This window comes from Aethalodelphis obliquidens, unplaced genomic scaffold, assembly GCF_003676395.1.
Source record: "Aethalodelphis obliquidens isolate GAN/ISIS:26980383/991018 unplaced genomic scaffold, ASM367639v1 scaffold64, whole genome shotgun sequence".
Lineage (NCBI taxonomy): Eukaryota > Metazoa > Chordata > Mammalia > Artiodactyla > Delphinidae > Aethalodelphis > Aethalodelphis obliquidens.
In genome coordinates, this window is record NW_020838008.1 from 7287610 (window position 1) to 7300352 (window position 12743).

The following is a 12743-nucleotide window of genomic DNA, read 5'->3' on the forward strand; positions in this document are numbered from 1 at the left end:
AATATTGAATGGCTCTAGAATGACAAAAGGACACAGGAAATTCATTTGTTCCCCTAACCATAGTACGCAAAACTCTTAGGTACAGTTATTTTCAGTCTGACTCTTTTTCTCACAAAATGTTTGGAAAGTACTTCCAGATAATTAACATTCTCCACTTTATTAATAACAAAATGAAAGTCAAGCACTGTGAGAAAAGTTCTAAATTTGAAATTGAGTGGGTGGACACAGAATGGAAAATTATATGTAAGTTTAAATTTGAAATATCAAGGAATAATTCCGTAAGTCCTGCTTCAACTCATCAAAACTAGCAGATACCATCACTGGGTAATTCTGTTCTAAGAATGTTCTAGACTTAATTCTTGCTAAACTAAGTAAATCCATGGCCTCCAGCAAGTTACTTAAACTCTGGTCCGCATTTTTATCATAAGTAAATGTAGGGAATTAGCCTACTACGTTAATTTCTGAATTTCCTATGAGGTATAAAAATGTATGAAAAATAACCGGGGATGGGATAAATTCCTAAGATAGCTGCTGTTTGTTTTTTATTTTGTTTTGTTTTGTTTTGGTGGTCAGCAATATAATTTTTTATTGGGAAGCTGAAAGACACCATTGCCAAACAGAGCATCTGCAGTGTTAACATCTATATTTGAGCATCTTTCGTTTTCCCAAGGGGTGCAGATGAGAAGAAGGAAGGCAGAGAAATGGACTTGAATAAAGCTTTTCAAGATGGATAGAACAGAGAGCATTCCCAGAGGCAGGTCAAGTTCAACCCAAGAACAGCTCTCTCAGTGCTTTCACAACTAGTTAAAATACAAGACCAGTAGTAACTCAGCTCTCAAATCAGTGCTGAAATCAAGCAGAAGGTTGTTAATATTGATACGGTTAACATACATCAAATAGGATTACTGAATTTTCTGAATCCAAAAGTTCTCCACAGTGTTGACATTTCCTTACTGAACTCCCAGGATTGTTTGGTTTCAAAGGCTGTTGGGCTCAAGATCCATTTGTTTGTTTGTTTTAACATCTTTATTGGAGTATAATTGCTTTACAATGGTGTGTTAGTTTCTGCCTTATAACAAAGTGAATCAGTTATACATATACATATGTTCCCATATCTCTTCCCTCTTTCGTCTCCCTCCCTCCCACCCTCCCTGTCCCACCCCAGGTGGTCACAAAGCCCCAAGCTGATCTCCCTGTGCTATGTGGCTGCTTCCCACTAGCTATCTCTTTTACATTTGGTAGTGTATATATGTCCATGCCACTCTCTCTCTTTGTCACAGCTGACCCTTCCCTCTCCCATGTCCTCAAGTCTGTGCTCTAGTAGGTCTGTGCCTTTATTCCTATCTTACCCCTAGGTTCTTCATGACCGTTTTCTTTTTTTTTTCCTTAGATTCCATATATATGTGTTAGCATACGGTATTCATTTTTCTCTTTCTGACTTACTTCACTCTGTATGAAAGACTCTAGGTCCATCCACCTCACTACAAATAACTCAATTTCGTTTCTTTTTATGGCTGAGTAATATTCCATTGTATATACGTGCCACATCTTCTTTATCCATTCATCCGATGATGGACACTTAGGTTGTTTCCATCTCTGGGCTATTGTAAATAGAGCTGCAATGAACATTGTGATACATGACTTTTTGAATTATGGTTTTCTGAGGATATATGCCCAGTAGTGGGATTGCTGAGTTATATGGTAGTTATAGTTTTTAAAGAAACCTCCATACTGTTCTCCATAGTGGCTGTACCAATTCACATTCCCACCAGCAGTGCAAGAGTGTTCCCTTTTCTCCACACCTTCTCCAGCATTTATTGTTTCTAGATTTTTTGATGATGGCCATTCTGACCGGTGTGAGGTGATATCTCATTGTAGTTTTGATTTGCATTTCTCTAATGATTAATAATGTTGAGCATTCTTTCATGTGTTTGTTGGCAATCTGTATATCTTCTTTGGAAAAATGACTATTTAGGTCTTCTGCCCATTTTTGGATTGGGTTGTTTGTTTTTATGTTATTGAGCTGCATGAGCTGCTTGTAAATTTTGGAGATTAATCCTTTGTTAGTTGCTTCATTTGCAAATATTTTCTCCCATTCTGAGGGTTGTCTTTTGGTCTTGTTTATAGTTTCCTTTGCTGTGCAAAAGCTTTGAGGTTTCATTAGGTCCCATTTGTTTATTTTTGTTTTTATTTCCATTTCTCTAGGAGGTGGGTCAAAAAGGATCTTGCTGTGATTTATGTCATAGAGTGTTCTGCCTATGTTTTCCTCTAAGAGTTTGATAGTTTCTGGCCTTACATTTAGGTCTTTAATCCATTTTGAGCTTATTTTTGTGTATGGTGTTAGGGAGTGTTCTAATCTCATACTTGTACATGTACCTGTTCAGTTTTCCCTGCACCACTTATTGAAGAGGCTGTGTTTTCTCCATTGTATATTCTTGCCTCCTTTATGAAAGAAAAGGTGACCATATGTGCATGGGTTTATCTCTGGGCTTTCTATCCTGTTCCATGGATCTATATTTCTGTTTTTGTGCCAGTACCATACTGTGTTGATTATTGTAGCTTTGTAGTATAGTCTGAAGTCAGGGATCCTGATTCCTCCAGCTCCATTTTTCATTCTCAATATTGCTTTGGCTCTTCGGGGTCTTTTATGTTTCCATACAAATTGTGAAATTTTTTGTTCTAGTTCTGTGAAAAATGCCAGTAGTAGTTTGATAGGGATTGCATTGAATCTGTAGATTGCTTTCGGTAGTAGAGTTATTTTCACAATGTTGTTTCTCCAATTCAAGAACATGGTATATCTCTCCAGCTATTTGTATCATCTTTAATTTCTTTCATCAGTGTCTTATAATTTTCTGCATACAGGTCTTTTGTCTCCTTAGGTAGGATTAGTCCTAGATATTTTATTCTTTTTATTGCAGTGGTTAATGGGAGTGTTTTCTTAATTTCACTTTCAGATTTTTCATCACTAGTGTATAGGAATGCCAGAGATTTATGTGCATTAATTTTGTATCCTGCTACTTTACCAAATTCATTGATTAGCTCTAGCACTTTTCTGGTAGCATCTTTAGGATTCTCTATGTATAGCATCATGTCATCTGCAAACAGTGACAGCTTTACTTCTTCTTTTCCGATTTGGATTCCTTTTATTTCTTTTTCTTCTCTGATTGCAGTGGCTAAAAATTCCAAAACTATGTTGAATAAGAATAGTAAGAGTGGGCAACCTTGTCTTGTTCCTGATCTTAGTGGAAATGGTTTCAGTTCTTCACCATTGAGGGCAATGTTTGCTGTGGGTTTGTAATATATGGCCTTTATTATGTTGAGGAAATTTCCCTCTATGCCTACTTTCTGCAGGGTTTTTATCATAAATGGGTGTTGAATTTTGTCGAAAGCTTTCTCTGCATCTATTGAGATGATCATATGGTTTTTCTCCTTCAATTTGTTAATATGGTGTATCACGTTGACAGATTTGCGTATTTTGAAGAATCCTTGTATTCCTGGAATAAACCCCACTTGATCATGGTGTATGATCCTTTTAATGTGCTGTTAGATTATGTTTGCTAGTATTTTGTTGAGGATTTTTGCATCTGTGTTCATCAGTGATATTGGCCTGTGTTTTTCTTTCTTTGTGACATCTTTGTCTGTTTTGGTATCAGGGTGATGGTGGCCTCCTAGAATGAATTTGGGAGTGTTCCTCCCTCTGCTATATTTTGGAAGAGTTTGAGAAGGATAGGTGTTATCTCTTCTCTAAATGTTTGATAGAATTTGCCTGTGAAGCCTTCTGGTCCTGGGCTTTTGTTTGTTTTTGTTTGCACAGTTTCAATTTCAGTGCTTGTGATTGGTCTGTTCATATTTTCTATTTCTTCCTGGTTCAGTCTTCCTGGTTGTGCTTTTCTAAGAATTTGTCCATTTCTTCCAGTCTGTCCATTTTATTGCCATAGAGTTGCTTGTAGTAATCTCTCATGATCTTTTGTATTTCTGCAGTGTCAGTTGTTACTTCTCTTTTTCATTTCTAATTCTGCTGATTTGAGTCTTCTCTCTTTTTTTCTTGATGAGTCTGGCCAATGGTTTACCAATTTTGTTTATCTTCTCAACGAAACAGCTTTTAGTTTTATTGATCTTTGCTATCATCTCCTTCATTTCTTTTTCATTTATTTCTGATCTGATCTTTATGATTTCTTTCCTTCTGCTAACTTTGGGGGATTTTTATTCCTCTTTGTCTAATTGCTTTAGGTGCAAGGTTAGGTTGTTTATTTGCAATGTTTCCTGTTTCTTAAGGTAGGATTGTATTACTATAAACTTCCCTCTTAGAAATGCTTTTCTGCATCCCATAGGTTTTGGGTCATCGTGTCCCCATTGGCATTTGTTTCTAAGTATTTTCTGATTTCCTCTTTAATTTCTTCAGTGATCACTTCAGTATTAAGTAGTGTATTGTTTAGCCTCCATGTGTTTGTATTTTTTACAGATATTGTCCTGTAATTGATATCTAGTCTCATAGCGTTGTGGTCAGAAAAGATACTTGATACAATTTCAATTTTCTTAAATTTACCAAGGCTTGATTTGTGACCCAAGATATGATCTATCCTGGAGAATGTTCCATGAGCACTTGAGAAAAATGTGTATTCTGTTGTTTTTGATGGAATGTCCTATAAATATCAATTAAGTCCATCTTGTTTAATGTATCATTTAAAGCTTGTGCTTCCTTAATTATTTTCATTTTAGATGATCTGTCCATTTGTGAAAGTGGGGTGTTAAAGTCCCCTACTATGAATGTGTTACTGTCGATTTCCCCATTAATGGCTATTAGTATTTGCCTTTTATATTGAGGTGCTCCTATGTTGGGTGCATAAATATTTACAATTGTTATATCTTCTTGGATCGATCCCTTGATCATTATGTAGTGTCCTTCTTTGTCTCTTGTAATAGTCTTTATTTTAAAGTCTATTTTGTCTGATATGAGAAGTACTACTCCAGCTTTCTTTTGATTTCCATTTGCATGGAATATCTTTTTCCATCCCCTCATTTTCAGTCTGTATGTGTCTCTAGGTCTGAAGTGGGTCTTTTGTAGACAGCATATATATGGGTCTTGTTTTTGTATCCATTCAACCAGTCTGTGTCTTTTGGTGGGAGCATTTAATCCATTTACATTTAAGGTAATTATTGATATGTATGTTCCTATTACCATTTTCTTAATTGTTTTGGGTTTGTTATTGTAGGTCTTTTCCTTCTCGTGTTTCTTGCCTAGAGAAGTTCCTTTCACATGTTGTAAAGCTTGTTTGGTGGTGCTGAACTCTCTCAGCTTTTGCTTGTCTGTAAAAGTTTTAATTTCTCCATCAAATCTGAATGAGATCCTTGCTGGGTAGAGTAATCTTGGTTGTAGGTTTTTCTCCTTCATCACTTTAAATATGTCCTGCCAGTCCCTTCTGGCTTGCAGAGTTTGCTGAAAGATCAGCTGTTAACCTTATGGGGATTCCTTTGTGTGTTATTTGTTGTTTTTCCCTTGCTGCTTTTAATATGTTTTCTTTGTATTTAATTTTTGACAGTTTGATTAATATGTGTCTTGGAGTGTTTCTCCTTGGATTTATCCTGTATGGGACTCTCTGTGCTTCCTGGACTTGATTAACTATTTCCTTTCCCATATTAGGGAAGTTTTCAACTATAATCTCTTCAAATATTTTCTCAGTCCCTTTCTTTTTCTCTTCTTCTGGCACCCCTATGAGTCGAATGTTGGTGCGTTTAATGTTGTCCCAGAGGTCTCTGAGACTGTCCTCAGTTCTTTTCATTCTTTTTTCTTTATTCTGCTCTGCAGTAGTTATTTCCACTATTTTATCTTCCAGGTCACTTATCCATTCTTCTGCCTCAGTTATTCTGCTATTGATCCCTTCTAGAGTATTTTTAATTTCATTTATTGTGTTGTTCATCATTGCTTGTTTCCTCTTTAGTTCTTCTAGGTCCTTGTTAAATGTTTATTGCATTTTCTCTATTCTATTTCCAAGATTTTGGATCATCTTTACTATGATTATTCTGAATTCTTTTTCAGGTAGACTGCCTATTTCCTCTTCATTTGTTAGGTCTGGTGGGTTTTTACCTTGTTCCTTCATCTCCTGTGTGTTTTTCTGTCTTCTCATTTTTCTTATACTGTGTTTGGGGTCTCCTTTTTGCAGGCTGCAGGTTCGTAGTTCCCATTGTTTTTGGTGTCTGTCCCCAGTAGCTAAAGTTGGTTCAGTGGGTTGTGTAGGCTTCCTGGTGGAGGGGACTGGTGCCTGTGTTCTGGTGGATAAGGCTGGATCTTGTCTTTCTGGTGGGCAGGTCCACATCTGGTGGGCAGGTCCACATCTGGTGGTGTGTTTTGGGGTGTCTGTGGCCTTATTATGATTTTAGGCAGCCTCCCTGCTAATGGGTGGGGTTGTGTTCTGTCTTGCTAGTTGTTTGGCATAGCATGTCCAGCACTGGAGCTTGCTGGTCATTGAGTGAAGCTGGGTCTTGGTGTTGAGATGAAGTTCTCTGGGAGATTTTTGCCGTTTGATACTACGTGGAGCTGGGAGGTCTCTTGTGGACCAGTGTCCTGAAGTTGGCTCTCCCACCTCAGAGGCACAGCACTGACTCCTGGCTGGAGCACCAAGAGCCTTTCATCCACACGGCTCAGAGTAAAAGGGAGAAAAAGTAGAAAGAAAGAAAGAAAGAAGATAAAATAAAACAAAGTAAGATAAAATAGTTATTAAATAATATTAAGTAAAAAAATTTTTTTTAAGTAAAAAAAAAAAACGGACGGACTGAACCCTAGGACAAATGGTGAAAGCAGACCTATACAGGCAAAATCTCACACAGAAGCATACACATACACACTCACAAAAAGAGGAAAAGGGGTAAAAATAATGTATCTTGCTCTCAAAGTCTACCTCTTCAATTTGGGATGATTCTTTGTCTATTCATGTATTCCACAGATGCAGGGTATATCAAGTTGATTGTGGAGCTTCAATCCGCTGCTTCTGAGGCTGCTGGGAGAGATTTCCCTTTCTCTTCTTTGTTCTCACAGCTCCCAGGGGCTCAGCTTTGGATTTGGCCCCGCCTCTGCGTGTAGGTCGCCTGATGGCATCTGTTCTTCGCTCAGACAGGACGGGGTTAAAGGAGCAGCTGATTCGGGGGCTCTGGCTCACTCAGGCCGGGGGGAGGGAGGGGCACGGGGAGAGCCTGTGGCGGCAGAGGCCAGCGTGACGTTGCACCAGCCTGATACGCGCCGTGCGTTCTCCCAGGGAAGTTGTCCCTGGATCCCGGGACCCTGGCAGTGGCGGGCGGCACAGCCTCCCCGGACGGAGGGTGTGGATAGTGATCTGTGCTCACACACAGGCTTCTTGGTGGCGGCAGCAGCAGCCTTAGCGTCTCCTGCCCGTCTCTGGGGTCCGCGCTTTCAGCTGCGGCTCTCGCCCCTCTCTGGAGCTCCTTTAAGCAGCGCTCTTAATCCCCTCTCCTCGTGCACCAGGAAACAAAGAAGGAAGAAAAAGTCTCTTGCCTCTTCTGCAGCTTCAGACTTTTTCTGGACTCCCTCCCGGCTAGCCGTGGCGCACTAACCCCTTCAGGCTGTGTTCATGCCGCCAACCCCAGTCCTCTCCCTGGGATCTAAGCTCTGAAGCCCAAGCCTCAGCTCCCAAACCCGCCTGCCCCGGCGGGTGAGCAGACAAGCCTCTCGGGCTGGTGAGTGCCGGTCGGCACCGATCCTCTGTGCGGGAATCTCCCCGCTTTGCCCTCCGCATCCCTGTTGCTGTGCTCTCCTCTGCGGCTCCGAAGCTCCCTCCCTCCGCCACCCGCATTCTCCGCCCGCAAAGGGGCTTCCTAGTGTGTGGAAACCTTTCCTCCTTAACAGCTCCCTCCCACTGGTGTAGGTCCCGTCCCTATTCCTTTGTGTCCGTTTTTTCTTTTTTCTTTTGCCCTGCGCAGGTACGTGGGGACTTTCTTGCCTTTTGGGAGGTCTGAGGTCTTCTGCCAGCATTCAGTAGGTGTTCTGTAGGAGTTGTTCCACGTGTAGATGTATTTCTGATGTATCTGTGGGGAGGAAGGTGATCTCCGCGTCTTACTCTTCCGCCTATACTTAGCATTTACTGTTTGACTTTCTTATAACTTCATTCACCATTCATCACTGTTTATTTGCCATCATTCGTATTTCATTGAAGTAAGTTCTCAAATTTTCTTTTAAATGCTTTTAAAACACAAAATGCTTTTAAAATATCTTTTTTGGTAATGGTTGTCAAATTTGGGAATTATCGTTAAATTGCTTTTAGGTAATGAGTTAAAATGAATGAATTATGTACACCTTTCCCCTTAAAATTGCAAGGAAATATGTACCCCCCTTTTTTGAGTCTTGATGATATTCCTTTTAGTTGTAATGCATTATTTTTAGAAACGTGGTCTTATTTTCCTTTTTATTTTACATGGAAATGAGCCTCATCTGACATGTTGGCTTTTAATAACTTAACGCAACTTAAGTGTTTTGCATAAAATAAGATTCTTTTTGATTTATTTTTTTCAATTTAAGGCCTAAAGTACTAATACAAAAGTAACGTCTTCCAAGTGATACTAGTTATTAGGGCTAGAATAAAAAGGAAAGGAACTAGCTAAGTTTTGAACTAGAATTTGCTGTTACCTCCAGGAGGGTTTATTTCCTAAGGAGTAGAAAAGTAGACCTTTGGAATTTCCTGTTTACAGCAAAGAAAGATCATACATAGGAAACTGTTTCAAGTGTCAAGTTCAGTTACTAGGTATATGATCTTAGGAAAATTACTTAAGCTCTCTAGTTTCTTCAAATAGATAAATATGAAATATATTGGCTATCTCAAAGGATAATTTAAGGGGAAAAATAATACATATAAAGTGTTAGAACCTGGTGAATGCTTAATAACTAATACTGTTTCTTTAAAGGATTTTCTTATGGGTTATTAAGAATAAGAATAAAGATAGAATGATTCTCAGAAATAGGGATGACAGATGGGGCTTGTGTAAGGTAATATGGGAATCATTTCTATTGTATTATCAGTATTTGAATTACACTTGTTTTTTTTTTCACACACTACAGATAAAGAAAACTGAGTTAATGTAGGCATAATTCATTGTTCTATAAACGAAGTGGTTTAAAAGGCGTTCAGTCGGTGTGAATTGTCTTACTCTGTAAAAATTGATGCGTGAACTAGGTCCAATTATCCAGACCGATGTACACTTACTATTTTATGGCCTATTTTTTAGAGGCTAATTTGCTATCTCTGTAGAGGAAAGGACATTGGAGTTTATTGAGGTATTGGGTAGAGGGGGGAGCATTTGCCTAGAAGTTAGCCAGCCTGACTTCTGCTCCCATCTTCAGCCAAACTCTATTCATTCTTTCATTTATTCCAGGGCTTGCCATGTTCAAGGCACATAATGAAGTGCTTTCAGATAGTTTATCATCTAATATGAAGCCTAGCACAGAATGCATGTTCATTCTGTGTTAGGTAAATCATGTCATAAGGAAGATAATATGGACAATTATAAATCAAAGGAAAACATGATTCTTAAAAAGTACCGAGGTGGTTCAGAGGAATGAGAGAGCAAATCTTGCTGTTGTACTTGTGAAGACTCATTAAGGAGATGATATTGAGGGACACAGGTATGAGAGGAATCAAAAGGGGGAAATGGAAGCAAAGAGACACTGGATTCTAGAAGAGAGGATCTGAAATGGTTTGCCTAAAGGGTCACTGTGTCACTGTGTAGTCACCGGGCAGAGTTATATGGACCCACACTAGTTACCAGCAGATGGGCCTGACTCTGTTCCTCTGTCACTGCATCTGGAGTCATGTTGCCCCAGAGGGAGGATCAGTGTCACTGGCAATTTCCACTGGGCTTTTCACTCCAGATCTTCAGACAGTGACTTTACCTTATTCTCTGCCACAAAGTTCTTTTCTTTCCAGATTTCAAACACTAAACACTTTGTCTGAGTCACCATCACCTGCTCTATCTAGAACACTGCAGTAGCCTCATTAATGAGCTGGTATCCCTACATCCGGTCTTGGCCACTTTCCCCTGCCTAGTATCAACCTAGCAACCAGAGTAATTCTGTTCAAATTTAAGTTGTAATATCTCTCTCTGTTGTTCAACCCTCCAATAGATAAGGTACATTTCAGGATCTTACAAAGCCCTATGGATCTGGCTTTCTATCACCTCTTTGAGTATTAGAACAGTTTCACCTGAAGGACCTCATATCATCAAGACTGGTCGTATCCACCAAGACTGGTGACTATTTGTAAATTTACTTGATCTCTCTCTTTACATTTTTATTAAATTAGTATCAGTGTACGTGTTACTAGAACTTCTCAAGGAAGGTGGGTTTGCCATTGGCATTGAGTTGTGTATTGTGAATCTCTAGTAGGGATTAGCTGAGTGGAAAAGTCACTTAAGAGTGGGTGATGGGGTGGGGGGGGGAACACTTTAGAGTGGGTGTGGGTAATGGGGAGAGGAAGCATAAGTGTGTAGTTGGCCTCCAAAGATTCCCTCATTTCGATGTCACATTTGGTTACGCAATTAACTACTATGAATGTGCTCAACTGTATTTGACAAGGTAAGAAAAAGAAGCATTATTCAAGAAGTGATGAAAATTCAAATATTGGGGCAAAGAATAATGGTCTTTAGATGACAGCTCTTCCTTCTGTAAAAGAAAAGCAGAGAACTGCTTTTTTTGACCCAAGGCATATGCAAGAGTCATTCTCAGCCACTGAAAGCATGATATAATTTAAGTCTGGAGAAAAATCAGAAATCAGATACCTCAGAATCAAATGTATTAGGAATTCATGCCTCATTCGTTGTTTCTGACTCACATACCTTAACTAAACATAACATCTGAATTTTACGTCTCTGACTTCCAAAGCAGTCTGTCTGCTTTTTCCTCTGACTCCTGGAGATCTCTGCCTGCTCACTGGACTTCACATGCAGCTCTTTAGGTTCATGTGGAGGTCACCCTTGGCTGTCAGTCTTAAACGACTTGTTTCCCCCTCATGCTCGCCATGTGTCCACTGCTGAAGTGAATTCCAATATCTAAAATAAGATCAGAAACAAATATAGTAGATTTTGTCTCCTTCCCTAAAATCTACCTCTGTCACCATCAACTTTAACCAAAATATTTATCACAAATGTGCTAATCTATTTTACTTCATTTCCTCATTTCCTCCATAGAGTAGGTAATGTTGTGTACTAGGTGGAAAGACAAAGATGGATTCAGACACACCCATTATAAAGAATATGGGCTTATTTACTAAAGGTTTTTTACTGGCTGACTTATATACTGTTCCATCCCTCTTCTAAGCAAGATACTTCTTTTTCTCTGCATTAGACTGTTTCTAGGAAGAGCATTGCCCCTGCCCTGAAGGCAGGGGTGCAGTGTTGGGGAGCAACAGGCTTCTTCACTCTCTCCACTAAAACCGTGAACAGGAAGTAGAAAACTGATAAATCCTTTTTATGAATTTTAGCTGATTCTTTTTCTAGGAAACTTCACATTTAGGTATGTTGTTTCACTTGGGTCCATTCTCCAAATCGATAATTCATTTTTTTTCCCCAGAAAACTCTCCTTAAAGCTTTTTATAGAGTTTTTTTCTTTTACCACTTCTGCACTATTGTCTTCCAAGTTAGAAAGTCTTCAGTCTGGTTCAGTGATTTCTTGCTGAAAAAATGTGCAAATTTCAGCAATATCCTCTGACATTTTGCCCAGAACGTGTAAAATTATTTTTTATAGAGAATTTAGAGCTAGAAAGAGTGTGTTAGAAACAGTGCTTTATAAAGAACATACAGGATAGAAAGCCTAACCCCAAGGAACTTATGTCACAAAACACAATTCTAAACCATAGTGTGAAATGGTATTATTGAAAGGCATTGTAAATTACTAATTATTCCACTGGCACTGATGTGTGCAGTACTGTGTTACGCACGTGGTTAACTTCTTGAATAGGAGAACAGTAGGTGCTCTCAAGTTTAAAAATGGTTAAGGACTTGCAGATTTGTGCTAGGTAACAGTCATTTCTTATTATTGAATAATCTGACTTTTTATAATATAAAACTTAGAATTCTCTCAGAAGAATTTTCCTAGAAAATGGATCTGAAATATGAATCTTGCAGAAACGCTTGATTGTGAAAATGGAGGATGTTGATAAGTACATTAAAGCTATTATCTTTTAGCGTATTTATTACTTAGTAAATAGTTATTAATTGCCTATTCTATATAAAGTACTAGACAATATGGACTAAAAAAATGACCAAGATGTTGTCCCTATTTTCAGGAGGCTTATAGATTAGTGGAGATATATATGCAAATAAAGAGTGCAGTAATTTATGGTAGAGGCTAAGATAGATGTCTTTTTAGGCTACAAACAAATTACACAAAGGAAGAGGGGAATCCACGTTGACTGCCCCTCAGTAATCCAGGCTGAAATGAAAAATAATTAAGATAAATTAATGCCAGTTATTAAATGCTGTTAAAATTCAGGAACATTGATGAAGATATTCTGTAGCTTGAGATAATCTTTAACCCATATGATGGTATTTTAAAAATTCAGGAAAATTTGAGGATAGCTCCAGGCAGCTGAAATTTCAGCCCCCAAATCTCTCTGTTTCCAGTCGGTAGGAGGCAGAAATTGTCAATTAGAGTGTCTATAAATTCCTTGGAAAGATAGACCACAGCGTGCGTATGAGCTCAAGTGCATTTTTGCAGGTAAAGGATCTGTAGCTTACATCAGAGT